At 38.5% G+C, this 22,490-nt stretch overlaps 1 long non-coding RNA gene across 1 annotated transcript in view; it reads left to right on the plus strand.

Annotated features, from left to right (window-relative positions):
* LOC141522597 (uncharacterized) overlaps positions 1 to 22,490 on the plus strand; it is a 79,450-nt gene that overhangs the window by 50,164 nt on the left and 6,796 nt on the right. Inside the window, exon 4 of the long non-coding RNA XR_012478243.1 lies at positions 8,019 to 8,097. This is a non-coding gene — a long non-coding RNA (uncharacterized LOC141522597). The remainder of the gene's footprint in view (positions 1 to 8,018; positions 8,098 to 22,490) is intronic.

Raw genomic sequence — 22,490 nt, forward strand, 5'->3', positions numbered from 1 at the left:
TCTGCCAGAGCTAGCACGTGAAGCCCAGCCCTCAGGGCACACAGCGAGCAGCATGGCCAGCACAGCCCAGATCCAGGAACAGAAGCAAGCAGAGCCAGCAACCAGGAGCCCCCAGGGCATGAGCCCATTGAACCTAGGAAGGGGAGTGAAGAGAGAGAGACTGCCGAGCTCTGCCCCTGGATAGGACGTTGGGGCTCTGACCACATTCAAATCCTGATCACAGTCTAGGCCCCCCCAAGAATCCTCAGCCCCATGGTGGGGGGGTGGGGCACATATGGTCATTTACAGATCAGGAGAGAGGACAGAGCCTCACACACCGAGACCCTTGTGGGAGTGTCCCAAACGCTCACGAAGCACCCCCAAAACAGGCTTAGGCTGGGAAAATGAATAAGCAGAGAAAAAAGAGGAACACCATTGAGAAATATTTTGTATATGAGCCCAAGAAGGATCAAAACACTCAGTCTGAAGATGAAGAAGCACAAGCTCCTGCATCTAAAGACTCCAAAAAAAACAGAAATTGGGCTCAGGCTATGACATGGCTCAAAAAAGACTTTGAAAATCAAATGAGGGAGTTAGAAGAAAAATTGGGAAAAGAAATGAAAGAGATGCAGGAAAAACATGAAAATGAAGTCAGCAACTTAGTCAAGGAAATCCAAAAAAATCCTGAAGAAAATAGCATGCTAAAAACCAGCTTAGGTCAAATGGATAAAACAGTTCAAAAAGTTATTGAGAAGAATGCTTTAAAAAGCAGAATTGGCCAGATGGAAAAAGAGATAAGAAAACTCTCTGAGAAAAACAAATCCTTCAGACAAAGAATAGAACTCAGGGAGATTGCTGAATTACCAGAAATCAGGACTCAATACTTTAAAACCAAAAAAAGTGAAAAATTAGAAGAAATTGTGAAACACCTTATTGAAAAAGCAACTGATATGGAAAACAGATTTAGGAAAGATAATTTAAAAATTATTGGAATACCTGGAAGTCATGATCAGGAAAAGAGCCTTGACATCATTTTCAAAGAATTACTACAGGAAAATTGCCCTGGCATCCTAGAAGCAGAGGGCAAAAATAGAAATGGAGAGAAAGAGATCCCAAAAAACTAACCCCCAGGAATATTATAGCCAAGTTCCATAACTCCCAAGTCAAAGAGAAAATATTACAAGCAGCCAGAAGGACACAATTCAAATATCATGGAGCTGCAGTCAGGATCACACAGGACTTAGCAGCAACTACATTGGAGGCTCATAGGGCTTGGAATATAATATATCGGAAGGCAAAAGAGCTTTGAATGCAACTGAGAATCAACTAATCAGTAAGGCTGAATGTCCTCTTCCAGGGAAAAAGATGGACTTTCAATGAACCAGGGGAATTTCAAATGTTCCTGTTGGAATGGCCAGAGCTGAACAGAAGGTTTGATCTTCAAATACAGGACTCAGGTGAAACATAGAGATTGGAGGAGAAGGGGAAAATATGAGGGACTTAATGATGATGAACTGCATGTATTCCTGTATAGAAAAATGACACTGATAATACTCATATGAATCATCTCAGTTAATAGAGCAGGTAGAAGGAGCTTTACTTTATCGCTCAAGCAAGTCTATAATTTTGGGGGAGGGGGTATTTTGTTTACTCTTAAAACAAGAATATTTTATTAATGTATAAAAAACATTATTTGTATAAAATGAGAATAAATAAATATTAAATATAAAAAGAAAAAATAATGAATAATGAGAGGGGGGAAGAGAATGGTGATGATTATCCAGATGCCAACACAAAAATTTCATGTTGGCTGCCACAAGGTTGATTCAAGAAGAAATTCTTTTCCTATCAGCTACAAGCCTTTGGACTCTTTTTTTTTAAATTTGTTTTTTATTCTCATTTTGTACAAATGTTTTTCTTTACATTAATAAAATATACTTGTTTGCAAGTAAACAAAATACCCCTCCCCCTATGAATATAGATCGACTTGCTTGGGCAAAAAAGTAAAGGGGGGAGAAAAAAATTAAAATTAAAAAAAATAATAGTAATAATTGTAGGTATAGCCAGGTGGTGCAATGGACGAAGCACCAGCCCTGGAGCCATGAGCACCTGAGTCCATATCCAGCCTCGTAAACCCAATAATCACCCAGCCATGTGACATGCAAGCCACCCGATCCCCACTGCCCTGCAAAAACCAAAAAGAAGAAAAAAAAAGACCCAAAATAAAATAAAATAGTAATAATAGTAGGGGTGGCTGGGTGGCAGACAGAGCATTGGCCCTTGAGCCAGGAGCACCTGGGTCTGAATCCGGCCCCAGACTCCCAATGATCACCCTGCTATGTGGCCCCAGGCAGGCCACCCAGCCCCACTTGCCCTGCACCCTCCCCCAAATAATAATAACAAAACACCAACAACTCTGTCATGAGTGGATCACATTCTCTATGATAAGTCCATCACAAAAGTTACTTCCATATTTTTCCAACGTTGCCATTGCTGATCACAACTCCCTCTTTTCTTATTTCTCCACTCCCATGTAGTATATTTTCTCTCTCCTTTCACTCTGACTCTGCTGTAGGGTCGCTGAGTGGTGCAGCAGACAGATCCCTGATCCTGGGGCCAAGAAGCCCTGAGCCCCCATACCACCCCTTAGGCCCAGAATCCACCTGGCCCTATGGTCCTGTGCAGGCCATCCAATCCCAGCCCCTTGCAAGAAGTAAAAAAAAGAAAATGTGTTATATCTGACCACTGTCCCTCCATGGTCCATCCTCTCCTCCTTTATTCACATCCCCACCCCTTCCCCCTGCTCCCCGCTCCTTGTTACTCCAGTTGTCTATACCCCATTGAGTATATTTGCTGTTTCCTCTCCTAGCCATCTCTGATGAGAGCAAAGGTTCCCTCATTTTCCCTTGCCTCCCCCCTTCCATATCATTGCAATAATTCATTGTAATAAAAAAAAATCTTATTATGTGAAATAGCTTGGACTATTCCTCCTCTCCTTTTTCTTTCTCCTATTCCATTTCCCTTTTTTTCTTAACTCCATTTTTACACCATATTTTATCTTCGAATTCAGCTTTCTCCTGTGCTTCTACTATAAAAGCTCCCTCTACCTGCTCTATTATCTGAGATGGTTCATATGAATATTATCAGTATCATTTTTCTATCCATGCAGTTCATCCTCATTAAGTCCCTCATATTTCCCCCCTCTCCGCCAATCTCCATGCTTCACCTGAGTCCTGTATCTGAAGATCAAACCTTCTGTTCAGCTCTGGCCATTCCAAAAGGAACCTTTGAAATTCCCCTGGTTCATTGAAGGTCCATCTTTTTCCCTGGAAGAGGACATTGAGCCTTGCTGGGTAGTTCATTCTTGGCTGCATTCTAAGCTCTCTTGCCTTCCAGTATATTGTATTCCAAGCCCTACGAGCTTCCAATGTAGTTGCTGCTAAGTCCTGTGTGATCCTGACTGCAGCTCCATGATATTTGAACTGTGTCCTTCTGGCTGCTTGTAATATTTTCTCTTTGACTTCAGAGATCTGGAACTTGGCTATAATATTCCTGGGGGTTGGTTTTTTGGGATCTCTTTCTCGGGGCGGAGGGGGTCGGTGGATTCTCTCCATTTCTATTTTGCCCTCTGCTTCTAGAATATCAGGGCAATTTTCCTGTAGTAATTCTTTGAAAATGATGTCAAGGCTCTTTTCCTGATCATGACTTTCAGGTATTCCAATAATTTTCAAATTATCTTTCCTGCATCTGTTTTCCATATCAGTTGTTTTTTCAATGAGATATTTCACATTTTCTTCTAATTTTTCATTTTTTTGGTTTTGAAGTATTGATTCCTGATTTCTGGTAAATTCCTCAATCTCCCTGAATTCTATTCTTTGTCTGAAGGATTTATTCTCCTCAGAGAGTTTTATCTCTTTTTTCCATCTGGCCAATTTTGTTTTTTAAAGCATTCTTCTCCTCAATAACTTTTTGAACTGTTTTATCCATTTGACCTAAGCTGTTTTTTAGCATGCTATTTTCTTCAGCATTTTTTTGGATTTCCTTGACTAAGCTGCTGACTTCATTTTCATATTTTTCCTGCATCTCTCTCCTTTCTTTTCCCAGTTTTTCTTGTAACTCCCTCATTTGATTTTCAAAGTCTTTTTTGAGCTCTATCATAGCCTGAGCCCAATTTCTGTTTTTCTTGGAGTCTTTAGATGCAGGAGCTTGTGCTTCCTCATCTTCAGATTGAGTATTTTGATCCTTCTTGGGCTCATTTGCAAAATATTTCTCAATGGTCTTCCTCTTGTTTCTTTGTTCATTTTCCCAGCCTAAGCCTGTTTTTTGGGGGTGCTTCCTGACCTTTTGGGACACTCCCACAAGGGTCTCAGTGTGTGAGGCTCCGTCCTCCCTCTTGGTCTGTGAATGACCATAAGCGCCCTCCTCTGCCACGGGGCTGAAGTGGGGGGGGGTGCCCTGCTGTTCTATGGGGGGGCCTAGACTGCGATCAGGATCTGAATGTGGTCAGAGCTCCAGAGTCCTGTTCCAGGGGCAGAAGACAGAGCTCTGCAGTCTCTCTTCACTCCCCTCCCTCAGCTCAATGGGCTCATGCCCTGGGGGCTCCTGCTTACTGGCTCCACCTACTTCTGTTTCTGGGTCTAGGCTGCAGAAAGACCAGGCTGCTGGCTGTGTGCCCTGAGGGCTGGGCTCCACTTGCTCCCTCTGGCAGAGGTCCCCCGCTGTTCCCCCACTTTGTGCCAGTGCTCCCCGGGGTGCAGCTCAGGAGACTTCCCCGCTGCTGTGAGCCCCGGCTCCCAGAGCCCTAGGGCTGCCTCCGGGAGGCTGAAGTTCTTTGGCTCTGGAGGGCCACCCCTCTGGCAGGCCGCCCCTCCGGCCCGGGGAGCAGAGCCTTTCTGCTCTTTTCCAGGTTACCTTGAGTAGGAGAACTGCCTCACTGGGTCCCTTTGTGGGTTCTGTCTCTTGAAAGTTTAGTTAGTCCTTAGTTTATGAGTTTTTATCAGAGAGCTCCTAAGACTCGATCCCTTCATGTCGCCATCTTGGCTCTGCCCCCCTTTGGACTCTTTTTGATCTCTCCATCATGCCTTCTTGCCCCAGGATATTCATTATAGGAAAATTTCATTGTTCTGAAAATACAACTGCTTGGTATTCACAGCTCCATCAGTACCTTGGTGAAAGAGAGGAAGAATGGAGAAATGATGAGGAGAAAGTGGGTCTATCAGATTAGCTAAAGCCTGGAAAATAGTATGTTCCCATTATTTGGTGAATGACCAAACAAATTGTGGTTCATGAATGTAACAGAATATTATTATATAGCATATAGAATGGAATTATTATTACAATGGTAAATATGAAAAATTCAAAGAAACATGGGAAGACTTGGGTACATGGGAAGTAATGTGTGTAAAATAAAAGTGCAGAAAAAAGAGACTAAGAATAATATGCAAGATGATATTATTAATATAAATGGAAACAATACCAAAACAAAACTGAACTCTGTATAATTGTAGTAATCAGTCTTGGCCCTGAAAAAAACAGATGGGATAGCATGCCTCTTTCCTGTCAGTAGTTAGAAGACCACAGTTATAGTATGTTGCCTACATTATCAGTTTTGATCTTGCTATCTATCATTTACTCAGATTTAGATAACCAACAGGACTCCCCTATTTCGAGGTATTTTATGAGCTAACAATGAGTACTTTTACCAGTCAGTCACAGCACACAGAGTTCATAACAAAAACATTAAGAAGTAAGTACAGGACTATTTCTCTGAATCTTTCTTTGGAAGAGAATTACAGCTTCCTTTAACCAGAATTTTAAGACAATAGTTGTAACTTTCTTCTGTCTTTTCCATTAAACTTCTCAGACAATGACTATTTTTTCTCCTCAGTCAAGTTGCCAAGAAACAGAGGCTGAGATTAATTATATCTTTAAAACTCTTCAGTTAACTGCTTTTCTGATTTACTTTTCTGAAATTGTGAACACCTTCATCTTCTACTCTTGTCTTCCAGAGTTTCTCAGGTTCATTGTCATCTAACTTACAATCAGAAATGCATTTTAGTGCATTCACCCTTACTGAAGTAAATCTCCTCAGAGCTTCTTTTCCTTACACAGAAAAGGGATTTTAAAATACCATGGTAACAAAACTATTTTAATTTTATCCCCACAAGCCTCTCTGTTCAATAGAACTGTTGAATTTGCTAGAGAAGTCAGAGTCTTAATCTTTACCCTACTTTTCCAATCACTATATCACAACTAGATCTTAGTGACTTCTCTACACATCTGTTTTATTTTATTTCGAGGAAGGGCTGAGTGGACAGAGAGAATAGTGTAACTGTAAATTACTGTGATCTAAAAATAAAAGAACCAAAGACATCAATACAATATACTATATTTTTAAAGGCATATCAGTTGCCTAGTCCATGTTAGAGAAGGAAGAAAAAAACTTCATGCTTTGATTTGTCAGTGATGTCTTTTTTTTAAATTACTTTTTCCAATTACATGCAAAGGGAGTTTTCTACATTTATCCTTTCAAAAATTTTTGAGTTCCACATTTTTTACCACCCCTCTCTTCCCACACCCTCAGCAAGCAATCTTATATAGGTTTGTACTTGTACAATCATGCTTAACATATTTCTATTAGTCTTGTTGTGAAGTAGGAATTAGAACTAAGAGGGAAAACACCATGAGGAAGAAAGAAAAAAAATCACAGAAGAAATTTTTAGAAATGAAGATAGTATGCTTTGCTCTGTATAAAGACTCCATAGTTTGTTGTTTTGGGATGTGGATGGTATTTTCCATGACAGAATCTCTCAGGGTTATCCTTGATCACTGAACTGCTATGTACATCAGAGTTGATCATCTCACAATATTGCTACTAATGTGTATAATATCCTCCTGGTTCTGTTACTTCACTCAGCATGTAAGTCTTTCCAAGTTTCTAAAGATCAGCCATTCATGATTTCTTACAGAACAATAACACTCCATCACATTCATATACCACAATTTGTTCCACCATTCCCCAATTGATGGGCATCCCCTCAATTTCCAACTCTTTATCTCTACAAAAAGAGCTGTGATAAATATTCCTGTACAAGTAGGTCTTTCCCCCTTCTTTATGATCTTTCTGGGATACAGACCTAGTAGTGATTTTGCTGGATCAAAGTGCATACACAGTTTGATTGCCCTTTGGACTTAAAACCAAATGGCTCTCCAGAATAGTTGGATCAGTTCACAGCTCCACCAACAATGCATTAGTTTCCCAGTTTTTCCACAACCTCTCCTATTGATGAAGGTGTGATGGTCACCTGGAGGCTTCTAATAAATTATGAGTTCTTCAAAATGTGGGATGAAATCAAACACAGCTCTTTGACCTAGAAGAGCAAAAAAGGGGCATAAATTTTATTTCATAAATTACTGCAAAAGATTATGCAATAAAATAAAAAAATCTAATCAACTAAATTTTTTTATGAAGGGTTAAGAAATCTTTAAGAAAAGTGATCAGATATAGGAAGATTCATAGTTGTTATAGTAACTAGGTAGCATCAGAAGCAGTAAAAAGCAGCTAAAAAATCAGTATGGTAGAGAGAGCTAGGGCAGAAGAGGGGAGAAACCTTTAAAGTATATTATCTCTGGTGGGATGAGCAAGGGCTTTGCTTAAGGACTGGTAAATAAAGGCACAAGTCAGTATTCACCACATCTGTCTGGAGAGGGCCAGGATGATTTCCTGTCTGGATAACAAAATACCTGAGTCTAGAATCAGCAAAGACATAGGAGTACATACCAGGGAGTGTCTCTGTTAACAAGGTATATGTGACTGGGGTCAGGTGTAGAGACTGCTCCCAGCTAGCAGCCCAGAATCAACAGAAACATAGGGTCCATTCCAGGGGGTGTCTCTAATAATCTATATGTGAATGGTGTCAGATTTGCAGTGCTATGTTAAATGTGGGTTTGCAAAGCCAATACAAAAGGAAAAATATTTTAACAATAAAAATAAAAGGATTATAACATTTGTTGCATTACAATATTTGTCTCTAATACAGGAGAAAAGATGCCAATATTTATCTCTGCCTAGTGTTCCACTGCTTCACTATTAATGATGGATTGATGATGTCAGCGATGGTAAGAAATATTCTAAAAGTTTTTGATTTATAAGGAAAATTAAATATTTTAGGTATGTGAATGAGTCATGACACTTTTAGGAAAGTTCAGGCAGGTAAGAACCAGAAAATCAATGTATATTAATAAGTGACGAGTTCCCTACCTTCTGTGCCCAAACAGATGTATTACAGATTCCCAGAGGTTGACTAATTAGAAAGATACTTCTTGCTTCTTTGCTCATTAAACTATCTTCTTAAGCCGTCACACCAGAAATGACTCTTAGAAAATTAAACTTACCTAGTTTCGTAGGCTGAACTTGTCTTTAACAATTCTCCATTCTTCAAGTAGCAGTCTCTCCTCCCTTTTTTTCTTCCATTCCTATAGTTGTTGCTGCTGTTCAATCAAGTGAGTCCTGTGACCCCATTTGAGATTTTCTTGGCTAAGATACTAGAGTAGTTTGCCATTCCCTTCTCTGGTACATTTTATAGATGAGGAACTCAGGCACAGTTAAATGACTTGCCCAGGGTAACCCAGTTAGTGTCTGAGCAGATCTGAACTCACAAAGATGAATCAGCATTCTATCTCCTGTGCCATCTAGTTAGCAGAGCCCTTAGGTTATTTCTTAGTTGTTCAAATACTCATAGCTTTCAAATCCTTAATCCGACCCAAGTGTCTCTTTCTCCTCTCTCTATTGCCAGAGATGGACAGTTGTAATTCATTTGAGTGAAGAGTTCACCAATCTCTGATTTAGGGAGATAAGAAAGGCTTAGACTTTAATTCACAGGTTGTACAAATGTCTTATCACAAAAAGTCCACAAACCACTACAAAACTTCACAAGTTAGGAGCTTTGGAGAAGCAACTAGATAATGAGTTTTTTAAAGGAGAGAAAAGTTTCTAAGGATTGCTAAGGAAATAGTAGTTTCTAAAAAGGCAATAAAGTTAAGCAAAAAAAGACAATTGAGAGAGGGAATGGAAAGGAAAGCAAACTTAGATCTATATAGATCCAGCTGCATGGAGGAGCTTGGATCACATTAGTTCAGCATCATGAAGTCAGAGCATGTGGATGCAGTTTAGAGAAACGAAAAGGAGTCCGAACCTTGCTTAAATATATTTTGATGATGGGCGGAACAAGACTTATCAATCACTTGGCCTCAGGTATTCTACAGTGTGCATGCCACAGGAGGGTCCTTAAGAAGTGGCTTAATATTTGACTTAAGACATGAGCATGAGCATCCTTCATTAGGACTGGGCATATTCCTGGCCTAAAGGGTGTGACCAAGGTCAGCCTTGCTTTTAAAGTCCAAAATAGTTGAGAAAACGAGGTTCACAAAGAGCCAACACAGAATGGAGAATACTACCCCCGCCCCCTTCTCCACAGCACAGAAAAGTTTTCCAAAAAAAAAATTACATTTATTGTGTCCAGAGTTCCCTTGCTTCATCTTCACCTTTATTCTATATCCTTCAGAATCTGCTCATTAATAGACTAGCTAATCTACTAAATTTATTTGATCTAACTTCTTTTTGTTTGTTTTTGTAAGGCAATGGGGTTAAGTGATTTGCCCAAAGTCACACAGCTAGGTCTTTATTAAGTGTCTGAGGGGTGATTTGAACTCAGGTACTTATGACTCCAGGGCCGGTGCTAACTTTTTCATAGTTTAATGCATTATCCTGTCTTGTTTACTCTTGCAGATTGCAAGCCACATCACCTTTGCTATTGGAAAACAATAAATTTGGGCTTTGTTCCTCACTGTCTGGGTGAATCTAGGCAAATTGCTTCACTGTCTGGGTCTTACTAAGTTTCTTTAACCATAAAATGGAGTTGGAATAAATTACCTTCTGGATCAGTTCTGAAATAGAATCTTATGATTCTAAGGGAACTATCAAAATGAGCCAACTTAGAACGTGCTACCTAAAATAATTTGAAGCCCAGAAGAAACTCAAAACATTTTATTAAGTCATAGATAATGTAATTTAAATTTTTTATTATTAATTTTATTGCAATTATTATTATTATTATTATTATTATTATTATTATTATTATTATTATTCACTGCACTTTAGCAATCCATATGAAGCAGAGAAAACTTTAGAGGAAAATGTTATGCCAAACAACATCTTCTGTTTGTTTAGCAAATCCTGTAGGTGTCTGATTTCCTTCCTCCTTGTTATCTAGATAAATAGTTCCCATTGTGGGTTACTTGGAAACTATTCACTGAAAACTATTCCACTAGAAGAGATACTAGAAGGGGGTATCAGCTCCATTGAGATGCAAACCACTGAGTTGGTGGGAACTACTTCCAGTAAAAGAGGTACAGAGATGTAAATACCCAACCCCTTTCTTAAACTTACTCTTAGGACTATCCCAAGGAAAAGGAGTCCCGAGATATACAGTGAGAATTATCTAAACTCCTTTCCCCAAAACTTCATCCAAGAATAAATAAAATACCTGTTCTTTTTCCTTAAAAAAACCTGACATTCCCTCCTAGTTTTGCTAGCTTTCCTTAAGCAATCTAGCCTTTATTACTGCTTAACTTACTAACTTCTTTTCTTGTTACTTTAAGAGCCACCATAATATGGAATAATCTTTGTCCCTATGCCTCTAAATCATATGTGTGGAATTCATTTTCATACAGAGTGATGTGTGGAATTCATTCTCTTCTTTCCAAAGAACCTATGTCACTGTTGTATATGTGAACTGTTTTATATATAAAAGCACTGTGCTATGTACTGAAGTCTCATGATTTTTGAAAATAAAATAAATCAGGGAGGAATATATTTGCAGCAAAGACAAAAAGGATTTTTTTTTGTAAATCTGTCCAACGTGGCAGATGACTGAAAAATGGATCAATGTACTTGAAATTTCTTTCTTGTGTTTTGCTCTAGCCTCCCCTATTAGGGATACTGTCTACACTCAGTATAAGTCTAAAGAAAAATAGCTTGTAGCCTAATTCTTTTATTAATACAGAAAGGTGAATTTCCCAAATACTGATGCTTAAAAAGAATCAAATGAGGCAACCATAAATTATTAACTGTATTCTTATTAACATTAAAATATTGTACTTAAAATATTAATGTTTAAAAGATGATATTGAATTATAAATTCTAATGGTGTTTTGGAAACCCTTCCTCAGAGCTTTGAATGAATGAACAAATGAAATCATCCTGCTTCCATTAAAACTTATTCCCATAATTCCATGTTCAGTAGAATTATATCCTTTAAGGTTTAAGATACTTCTCCAAGCTTTGACTAGGAGCTTTAGTCTTTAATCTTTGTTAGGCTGATGAGGGGAAAGGTGAAGATAATTGTGAATGTAGAAATTGTGTGGAGATGTAAAATGACTACCACCTACTCTTGAGATGTAAATTGACTTAGAAGTAAGAAAATTATAATTGTAATAGAAACAATTTGTAATCTGATCCCCATTACCATTGATTCATTGTTTAATGTAAAATTTGTAAACTGATCCACTTAGGCTTTACCCTCTACCTAATTTCTGGTCCAGTAAAGGGGAAGGGAGCTCACCTTTTGCCCTCTGGATGAGAGGCAAGACATAAAAACCTGAGTTGGACTCCAGCTCAGGGCCAAAGAGTTCTCTGACCTGTGGTCCAGCCAATGCTGTTTGGTGGCTGTTCTTTTATCTCTCTCTCCCTAGCCCTTCCTATGCTTTGTAACCTTTTGAATAAATTTTTGTTTTATTTCCACCCTTGCTTTCCTGAGTCTGAATAATGTTTCCTCATAGATAGAACTGAACTCAAGTCAGCTGCTGCTACAAAGGCTACTTCTGTTTTTCTCCTAATTTCTCCTCCTTTTAGATAAAAACATTTTCCTATCTACAAACCCTTTTTTGCACTTTGGTATCCTTTATTATAGGTATTTAATACAAAAAAATAGCTAGTCTGAAATGGGTTGAGAATATTTGGCTAGAGCTGCCTTTATTATTATAATACTCTTAGAACTAACCCTGTGGACCATCCTTTGTACTCAAAGATTCTTCCTTTTCAAGGCTATAAACGATGTGGGTCTTGTTTAGTTTCCATTCTCCCTGTACCATCCCTGACGTCTCATGTCTTCATAAGAAGGGCAGGTCTGAGATGAATTCATAGAGTGGCATTCATACTGAAATTCGCATGACTTCTCAGATCACTGGAAAAATCTGGGATGATTCAACGTTCTTATGGAAGAAGAAAATTAGTAAAATGCCCACATGGTTACTCATATTTAGAAAAGAGAACTGACAAAATAGCCATTAATAAGGAAAAGAGTCTTTTAAAAATAGCCCACAGAAAGTAGAAAGAGTATTTTTAAAAATGCCTTATCAGGAAGTAAAAGTCAGAAAAGCCCTCCATGACTAACTGGTAAAATGAAAGAAATAATCATGTGGAAAAGAGATTTGATGAAATAAAAAGACTCTTTCTTGAGTATACAGAGGCTCACACAATGTGACAGGTCAGAAAAATTTGAAATGGGACAAGTCAAAAATAACTACAAGAAGTATTTGCAAAAACTCAGAGAAAAGTCAATAATGAAAGACTCTTTAGAGCAAAGGGAGGAGGAAGTCTATTAGGCAAGAAATGGGTTGACATTCTGAAACTAATAGAATCTGTTGTGGTGGGGTGCCATCAGGGGACAATCCCACTCCCAGATCTCTTATAAGACAGATGGGACAGAGGCATTAGAAAGAGAGTGGGTGTCCTAGATTTAACTCAGAAACTAGCTGTCAATGAATCACCAGAACTAGATGGCCTCTGTCCAAGACTTTAAAAGGAACAGAGGAATAAAATTGTGGAACTGTTGTTACAAATAGTTACTGTGGTGAGGGACTGCAGTGTTGCTGATGTGACTTCCAAACATAAGGAAATTATATAAATGTTACCCTAGAATATACAAGCAGTGCAAACTGGTAAGACTATAAAATAATGGGTATGTTCTGGATCAGGCCTGAACAGTCTGGTGGTTCTGCATTAGAATTGGAACTGAGGCTCTGGGAGACCACAGAACATTGTTTTTTTGTGTGTTTTTTTTTTAACCAAAGGGAGTTTTCTTAAGGACAGTGTGGAAATGATAAACACATTGTTTCCCCTTCAGAAACGGTATAAAGGGGAAGTTGCAGGGAAACCTGAGAAGACTTGTATGAACTCGCAGAGTGAAGTGACCAGAAACTAAAATACTATTTATACCATAATTATGTAAATGAGACTTACAAATGGGCATGGCATCTCTGAGAATATCTCTCTCCCCATGTAAAAGGGGCTTTAGAACATGCTTTGGGAGGGTGATGCCATGTAATGGTGTTACTGCTGGCTGTTTGGTCTCCATTACTGCCTGTAACAAATCATGTTTCAGACCCAGAAATGCAGGTTTTGGAAAGAAGATAGAGATTTATTAAAAGTAACAACACATTAAGAAAATGATAGAAAAGTTAAGAAGAGTTTAAAGAGTAGACCATGTGGGTTGCTGATTAAGTGGTCAGGCCAGCTGACCAGGGTATCAAAAGGAGTCTGAAAGGTAAAAGAGAAGGAGCCCCTTCCTTAATCTCCTTAAATTCTCCCTCAGAATTGTAACCTGATCTCCTTAGGTTTTACCCTCTACCTAATTCCAGGTCCAGTAGAGGGGAAGGGAGTTCACCTTTTGCTCTCTGGATGAGAGGCAAGACATAAAAACTTTCTTAATGTGTTGTAACTTTTAATAAATCTCTATCTTCTTTCCAAAACCTTCTACCTAAAAGGGGTGGTGACCTGGGAGTGAGTCCAGCATTGGAAATTTTGCCTTTTGGGGAAGGGTCTCTTTTGGGTGGTCTTGGATGTGCTTCCAGAGCCTGCTTCCTGGCTGCCCCTTCAGAAGACATGCAATCCAAATCAGGTTGAAAATCAGGCCCTCAGGTGTGGCCTAAATTAGATGATAAAAGGAAGAAGGAAGACTCCCTTAACAATGCAAAGAATAGATTTACAAGGTTTGTCTCCTACTGAATTCAACATGCCCTACTTTCTCTGCATCAATGGAAGTGCCTGGGAGAGGTCTTGATGGAAGTGTAGATGTTCTGTAACTGGTTCCAGGCTACTAACCATGTGATTAAGAGAAAAATTTTTGGTTCTTTGTGGAATCAAAACTAAAATCTCAAAAAAAGGTCTTGTAGCAACAATGGTGATTTGACTCCCCTGACAAGGTCCAGTAAGAGATAATGTTGTAAAGGGAGAGAGAAAAGGATCTCTCCTGGACCTGAGGCCAGATGATCCTGTGAAAACAGCTCTTGGTTTTATTTTGTTTAGTTTTTTCATTTTAGGTAAAGCAGATTAATATGGAGACTCCAATCTTGTGAGTTTTGAAAGGTCAGGAAGAAGCAATCCTCCAAGAATTCATGAGTCAGAGGCCATTCTAGGTCTTTGCAGCTAGCTCAGCAAGGAACGAACTCTGGGACTCAGCCCAGGAAGAGCTGAGACAAGGATTCATATGGCAATGATGCTGAATTTGGATTTGAATTTGGTGGGACCAAAGTTTTGAAGGAACTGAACTAAGTGTGAGTCCCTGCCCCCCCATAAAATGGGACAGGAGAGAGCATGCACTGGGTAATTGAAAGAAAATGATTGAACTTTAGTTCTTGCTGAATCTTTGATTTAAATATTACTTTTTTTACTTTGAAGTAAATATCAGGGTCCGCTAGATGGTGCAGTAAATAGAGGACTGACCCTGAAATCAAGAGGAACTAAGTTAAATCCAGCCTCTGATACTAACAGCTGCCACAACAACAACAACAACAACTTGAAATTTAATGGAACTAATCAAGAAGATTTAGATTCAACTTCTACCTTTGATACATCTAAACTATGGGAGCTTGGGCTAGTCCTTTTATCTCCAAGTTTCATCTTTTGTATTCAAATGTAGATTTAGTCTAATCCAAGAGACCAGTAAAAATCTTGGAGATAAAAGGATTAAATGGATAAATGGATTAAAATTTCTCTCAATTCAAGAAAACATCAGAGCTGGGCTCAATGCTGAAAGACCTGAATTCAAATGCTAACTATGTGTAACCCTGGATAAGTCACAACCTCCTTGGACTCCAGTTTGCTCTTATTTAAAATGCGAATGTTGGATAATCTTTAAGATTCCTACTAGTTTTGGTGCCTATGAGTCTGCATAATTAAGAAAGAGGGTCTTATAATAATAATAGCTAGCACCTAAATAACACTTTTAGTTACAAAGCACTTTACAAATGTTATCTCATTTGATCCTCACAACAACCCAGAGAGATAAATTCTAGTATTGTCCGTGTTTCAGAAATGAAGAAAATGAGATAGACAGAGGCAAATGATTTGTCCAAGGTCACAGAGCTAGTAAGTCTCTAAGACTACATTTAAACTCCAGCTTTAGTATATTATCCACTGCATAAGTTAGCTACCTTGAGAACCTGTGACTTCATTGACATGAATCCTGCCTCAGTGTAGATAGCAACCCATGTATTGTAGTTATTTAGACAGATAATTTAAGTGCCTACTCTGTGCCAGACATTGTTAAATGCAGAACATACAAGATTGTAAAAAAACAGTCCCTGCTTTCAAAGACTTCACTGTCTAGTGGGGAATACAACATGAAAAAATAAACTATGTAAAAATAAGAAGCATTCAAGATAAATTAGGGAAGGCAGGGGGAGTTAGATTCCTTCTTGAGTTGCTATGGTTGAAAAATTTTCAAGGAGTAGCCACATCTTTGGTGAAAAGCCAACTCTGCACTTGAGCCAAGCTGGTCTTCAGGGCAGAAATGCCTTCTGTAAGGGGACTGTCTTTGAAAACTTTTCAGGTTCAAAGAACCTATTAGAGCTGACACTGTTCCTCACATAATCTTAAAAACATAGGATCACCTCCATAGAATGATAAAACTTTATGGTAGGACTTTAATATGAGAAATCAAGAAAGTTAACTTACTTTAAAAAAAATGACTGAACTTGACAGAATGATAAAACTCATAAATGTGCTAATTTTTCATACTTCAATATCTTATATAAGCTAACAAACAATTGTGTTTGATGTAAAATACAAAGGGGACACCAGTGATCAATTCTTATTGTTCAACATAAATAAATACTAAATATATAATATAAACAATATATGCATATATAAAGAAACTAACTGAATTGAGAATTAAGTAAAATTAAGAATTTTCATGATTTCAAAAAAAGTAAAGTTCCTCCCACCTTTTTTTTTGAGAGGAAGGGAATCATATAAGAACTGGAGGGGGAGGGAAGGTTTCTACCATTAAAAAATGCCCTTCAATAGGAAGCATTAGATAAGCAGCATGATTCTCTGGCAAGTTGAACTGGAGCCAAACCCCATACACGAATTCATTTTATAACATTCTTTCCTTTGGAGAATTGAAAGGATTGATGGTTACAAAATATTCTAGTAAGGTATTTAAAATTCTGATCACAGCTGTCTAAGGGGGTAGCTTCCATCTGTTAGCTCTAACACTTCGACTTGCTTTAACTTCATTCAATGACTCTTAATAAGGACTTTGATGTCTCACCAGGAGAACAAATATTTTCCATTTTCTTCCTATTATTAAATTTTTATGTTTACTTACTTCTATATAATGATTACACTTCTCTTTCTGGGTGGGAAAATGATCACACAACCTGTAGGATATGTGATTATTCTATTGCTCCAGTTTTCAAATCCTGTGTCATGAGTGATATGCCTTGAGAACCTGTGACTTCATTGACATGCCTTTGGGTTATCTGTAGGTACCATTTGATCCCTCTGCTTCTCTGAAGAACCTGATTCTTTGGTTGTGGTGGTAACCTTTGAAGAATGAAAGCACTCTTTCTTTTGGAGAGGTCAACCAACCAGGTCAATGACCAATTCAATATTTTCCTATTATGTACAAAGTCGTCAGGAATCACTGAAAATACAAAGAAACAAGAACAGTTCCTTCCTTCAGGGAATTTACATTCAACAACAAACAGCATATACACATATTTTGAATTAGTTTGGTTTGTTTTCCCCTCCAAGTCCATGGGCATTGTGATCTTCAATGACTGTCACATCTCTGATTTTCACTTGAACAAGTAGCTTCTTTCTGAGACTCAATGTCTGTGAACTGGTGTTAACAATCCTGGTAATATCCACTTAAAAGTTACCACTTTCCAATGTTATGAAGAAAGGAGTTTGGAAACGTTAAACTGCTACATGAATGGGACCTGTTACTCTGCTATTTAATAGATGGGTGATCTTCGGTAAGTTACTTTATTTCAGTGAGTCTTTGTTTCCTCATCTGAAAATCAATCAAGAAATCAAATTTTTTTATATGTTTACTATGCAAAGGTAGCTTAGATGGTGCTGTAGATAGAGTGCTGGACCTGGAGTCATGAAGATTCCACTTCATGAGTTTAAATCTTAAGTAAGACATTTACTAGCTGTGTGATCCTGGGCAAGTCACTTAACCTTGTTTGCTTCAGTTCATCATCTATTAAATGAGCTGGAAAAGGAAATGGCAAACCATTCCAGGATCTTTGCCAAGAAAGCTCCAAATAGAGATCAAATACATTTTTTTTTAGGTTTTTGCAAGGCAACGGGGGTTAAGTGGCTTGCCCAAGGCCACACAGCTTGGTAATTGTTAAGTGTCTGAGATAGGATTTGAACCCAGGTACTCCTGACTCCAAGGCTGGTGCTTTATCCACTTTGCCACCTAGCTGCCCCAATCAAATACAATTGAAAAAAAATGACTAAATTGACTGAAGTTATAAAAAGATAAAAGCAGAACAGCTTCTGCCCTCCAGGTTACATTCATTATGAGATATGATATGAGAAGAGTAGTCCCTCTTTGAGGAATGGCAATACACACACACACACACACACACACACACACACACATATATATAAATTTTAAAAGATATAGGGTAATGATGGCCAAGTGACAGGCACTAAAACCTGGAGGAAGGAGGGAAGTCTAAGGCAAAAGGTATTGCTTGAGCCGAATCTTAAAGGAAACCAGGGATACCAAGGAGTAGAGGTGAGGTGGGAGAGCATTTGGGGTATAGGGTTACAACTAGAGATAGAGGTGAGTTTCATATGTGAGTGAAGCCCGGGAACTCAGAGCACAGAGAAAAAGTTGGGAGGAAGTTGGAGGGGGGACAGTGTTCTCCATTCTCTGTTGGCTCTTTGTGATCTCCGTTTCCTAAGCCACCTTGGACCTTTGGTCCCACTCTTTGGGGTAGGAGAGGATGAAGTATGTCCTCAGAACATTACCCATGCACAGTGAAGACTGTCAGTCACTCCTTGGGGACTGCCACTGTGGCATGCTCATTGCAGAGTGCCAGGAACCAGAGGCTAAACCACACCTCGAGCATTACCCTTGTCCTCCCCACCAGGGAAATGTCTTTAAGCAAAGCTCCATCCAGGGGGAAGTTCTTTTTCTCCTTGACTCCCAACTTGGCTGCTTCATCTTTTCTCCTCTTCCCTTTTATAAACTGGATCGATGTACTCCATCCCATACTGTTGAAACAATATGGCCCTGGCTCCATGCAACTGGATCTATGTTGATCTATTCTTCTTTGCTTTTCCCATTTTCCTTTTAATTTGACTTGGACCAATATGGCCCCCAGCTCCATGTAGTTGTTTCTATATTGATCTAAACTTCTTTTCTCTTGACTACCCCTTTCCAGCTTGTAACTATCCCCTTTGTTATTGTGATCTCAACTGTCTCTTTTTGTTTAACTTTATTGTTTTCTGAAGAAATTACTTTCTTCTTAAAAACTACTTTCTCCTTTAAGAAACTCACTATCTAGCTGCTTTTCCACAGAACCTAACTTGGGAACTTGTGAAATAGGCTGTGGACTTTTTTAGAAACCTGTGAACTTTGTAATAGCTTATAAACTTTTATGCTATCACTGAATTAAAATCTAAGCCTTTCTTTTTCTCCCTGAGTCAGAGAGTTGGTGATTTCCTCACCCTAAAGCAAACCACAGTTGTATTCTCCCACCCCAGTTTCTCCAGGAATATTTTTGGCTTCCCTGGGTAGGTATAGCTTTCCCTTTTGCTGGTTTCATGAGGAACACCAAGAAAACCAGTGTAGTCAACCTATAGGAATGTGTAGAGGGGAGTGATGTGCAGTAATAAAGCTGGAAAGATTGTGTAGAACCACCTTGTGAATTAGTCAATCAAGTAGTATTTATTAACTAAATGGTTAGGTAGTACAGTAGATGGAGTGTCAGACCTGGAATCAGGAAGTGCTAAGTTCAAAGCTGGCCCCAGACTAGCTAGATCACCCTGGGCAAGTCACTTAACCCAGTTTGCCTCAGTTTCCTCATCTGTAAAATGAGCAGAGGGCAAATCAATAGTTTTGCAAGAACACCCTAAATGGAATGGGTAAAAGTCAAACATTGATGCCAGGGAAAAATATAACCAGAACATGAAAGAATTCATGTAAAATGAAGAAATTTTTGTAAAACGTAAAAATGTAAGGATTCATGTAAAAGGAAGAAATTTTAGGGAAAAAAGTTTAAGCATTGTGTGATTAGCAGAAGCTAAGGGAAGGAAGAGTAAAGGCAGTTAAAAGCCAGCAGCACAGCATAGTCAACATAAGTCCATGAGAGGATGAGCAATAAGGAAAGGTTACCTGGGAGGAATCAGCTCCCCAAAAGAGGGCTAGCTTCTCAGAAGGCAAGCAGTTCAACTGAATAGAGGGGTGAGCTTTTAAGGGAGACATAAGGAGACATGGGTGGAAGCACATAGCTCTGAAAGCAAAGTTGAAGTAATGTGAGATAGGGGGACAGAAACTCAAAGACTTAATCCCTTCAGGCTAGGGCAGGGACCATTATTTTGTTGATAAGGGTTTGTCCTTGTCAGGGAGGGCCCAGGAACTTTTTTAAAAGTCCATTTACTCCATCTTAATAACCTGAACTGTGTGATGGAGAGTGGGGACATATATTGCCTTCAACAATGTTAAATGTAAGATACAAGATCAGAGCAAAGGGAATATCATAATAATCATCATCATCATAAAACATGTTTCTCTGTCTAATATTTTCTCTACTTTAACATGACTGAACACAATCACCTACTATTTGCTTAGCACTAAGGATATGAAAACAACAATTCACAAGGAGCCTGCATTCTAATGGAGGAGACAAGTATACATTTATATTGTATATAATATATATGTATACACACACATACACTTACATTTAAACTATATGTGAAATATATATTTTATATATTGTATGTATATTATAGCAGAATAAATACATATAAATATATAATAGTTAAATACAAGGTTAGATGGGGATACTAGCAGCTGGGGGATCAGAAAGGTTTCATGTAGAAGACAGGCAGATATGACCTGTTTCTTGAAGGAAGGAAAAGTATCCTATGAGCTCAAGGTGAAGAGGAAATGGACTGAAGACATGTTGATCAACCAGCAGAAAGGCATAGAATGGGATATATAGAGAGACATTCAGGTTAACAACTGATTCTTCAAAAGAAAAAAACCATGTATAACACACTTTTAAATTTAATCTATTTTCCATCACTTAAGTCCAGATAATCAAGAAAACAATAAATAAGCCCTCAGCTTCTAGGATCTCAGAGCATTTTGTTGTATTATTTCTTGAAAAATGAAGTCTAGTCTCTTCTCCTGGTCATGACTTTCAGATAGCCCAATAATTTTTAAATTATTTCTTCTGGATCTGTTTTTGAGGTCGGTTGTTTTTCCAATGAGATATTTCACATTTTCTTCTAATTTTTGGGTTGTTTGGAAGAGTTTTATTTCTTCCTGATTTCTTGCAATGTCATCAGCTTCCAATATTTCCATTCTGCATTTGAAGGAGTTATTTTCTTCAGAGAGTTTTTTTATCTCCTTTTCCAGCTGGCCAATTATGCTTTTTTTTTTTAAGGCATTCTTCTCCTCATTTGCTTTTTTGTTTTGCTTTTTCTATTAGGCCTAAAGTGGTTTTTAACATATTATTTTCTTCAGTATTTTTTGTATATCTTTTCACCAAGCTTTTGATTTGGTTTTCATGATTTTTCTGCATCTCTCTCATTTCTCCTCCCAATTTTTCCTCCACCTCCCTTAATTTCGTTTCAAAGTCATTTTTGAGTGCTTCCAAAATCTGAGCCCATTTTTTGTTTCTCTTGGACATTTTGGATATGGAAGCTTCAATTTTGTCATCATCTAAGTATGTGTTTTAATCTTCCATGGGACTAAAGTAATTCTCTATGGTCAGATTCTTCTTTTTCTGTTGTTTGCTCATTTCCTCAACCCAAGACTAATTTACAGCACTTCCAAGGTTTTGGGGCTGTTTTTTCTTTTGGGACACCCCACTGGGACCTTTATTCCTCCAAGGTCTTATGCTCTCTTGCCACTTCCCTCTGCCCTGGGGCTATAAGGAGGGATCCAGCTATCTTAGTATGGAAGCCCAAACTGCAATATCTGAGTGTAGGCAAACAGCAGAGTCCTACCCCAGGGAGAGCAGAGAAATCTCTGAAGACTTCCCTTACCTCTCTCTCTGGGGGGTGCAGGCTGCTTTCTCCAGATTCTCGCTGCAGATTCTGCTGCCAGTGCTCCTCACTCCACATTCATTCCGGTGTAGTAAAGTTCTCTCCCTGCACCTTCAAGCTGTTGCCAGTGATCTCTGGGCTGGGCTGGGCTGGACTGCTCTGTGCTGTGGCCACAGCTTTTTTTCCCAACCCCTGGGTCCTGGTGAAACACTTTTCCCATGGAACTTCTAAGTTATCTTGGACTGGGAAAGTGTATCACTCAGTCTTTCTGTGGGTTCTGCCCCCCTAAATTTTGGCTAGAGCCATCCTTTGTTTTTTTTTTTTTGGAGGTTGGGGGGGAAGGAGTTCCTGGGAAATGCTGCCTTCATGCCACCATCTTGGCTCCCTTTTCCAATTATATGTAAAGATAATATTCAACATTCATTTTTGTAAAATTTTCTCCATCCCATTCTAGGATAGCAAGTAATCTGATATAGGTTATACCTGTACAATCGATTGTATTAAACTTGTTTCCATCTTTGGTCATGTTGTGAAAAAAAAAATCAGAACAAAAAAGGGAATACCATGAGAAGAGAAAAGCAAAAAACAAAATTAAAAAGGTGAAGACAGTAAGCTTTGATCTGCTTTCAGATTCCATAGTTCTTTCTCTGGATGGGGATAGCATTTTCCATAGCAGGTCATTTAGAATTGTCTTTGATCATGTATTGTTGAGAAGATCATAATTGATCATCTCATGATTGTTGCTTTTAAGGTGCATAAGAGCTATTAAAAGGAGCAATACAGATAAGGCACAGGAGGGAGCTGAATATAATGGTATAATATAAAGCTGGAGTCAATGTGTAAAAAAATGAATGTACTGGGAGAAAGAAAAAGGAGAGATAGAATGGGCTAAGATATTTCACATAAAAGAATCAAGAAAAAGGTTTTG

Source organism: Macrotis lagotis, chromosome 1 (genome assembly GCF_037893015.1).
Source record: "Macrotis lagotis isolate mMagLag1 chromosome 1, bilby.v1.9.chrom.fasta, whole genome shotgun sequence".
Classification (NCBI taxonomy): Eukaryota; Metazoa; Chordata; class Mammalia; order Peramelemorphia; family Peramelidae; genus Macrotis; species Macrotis lagotis.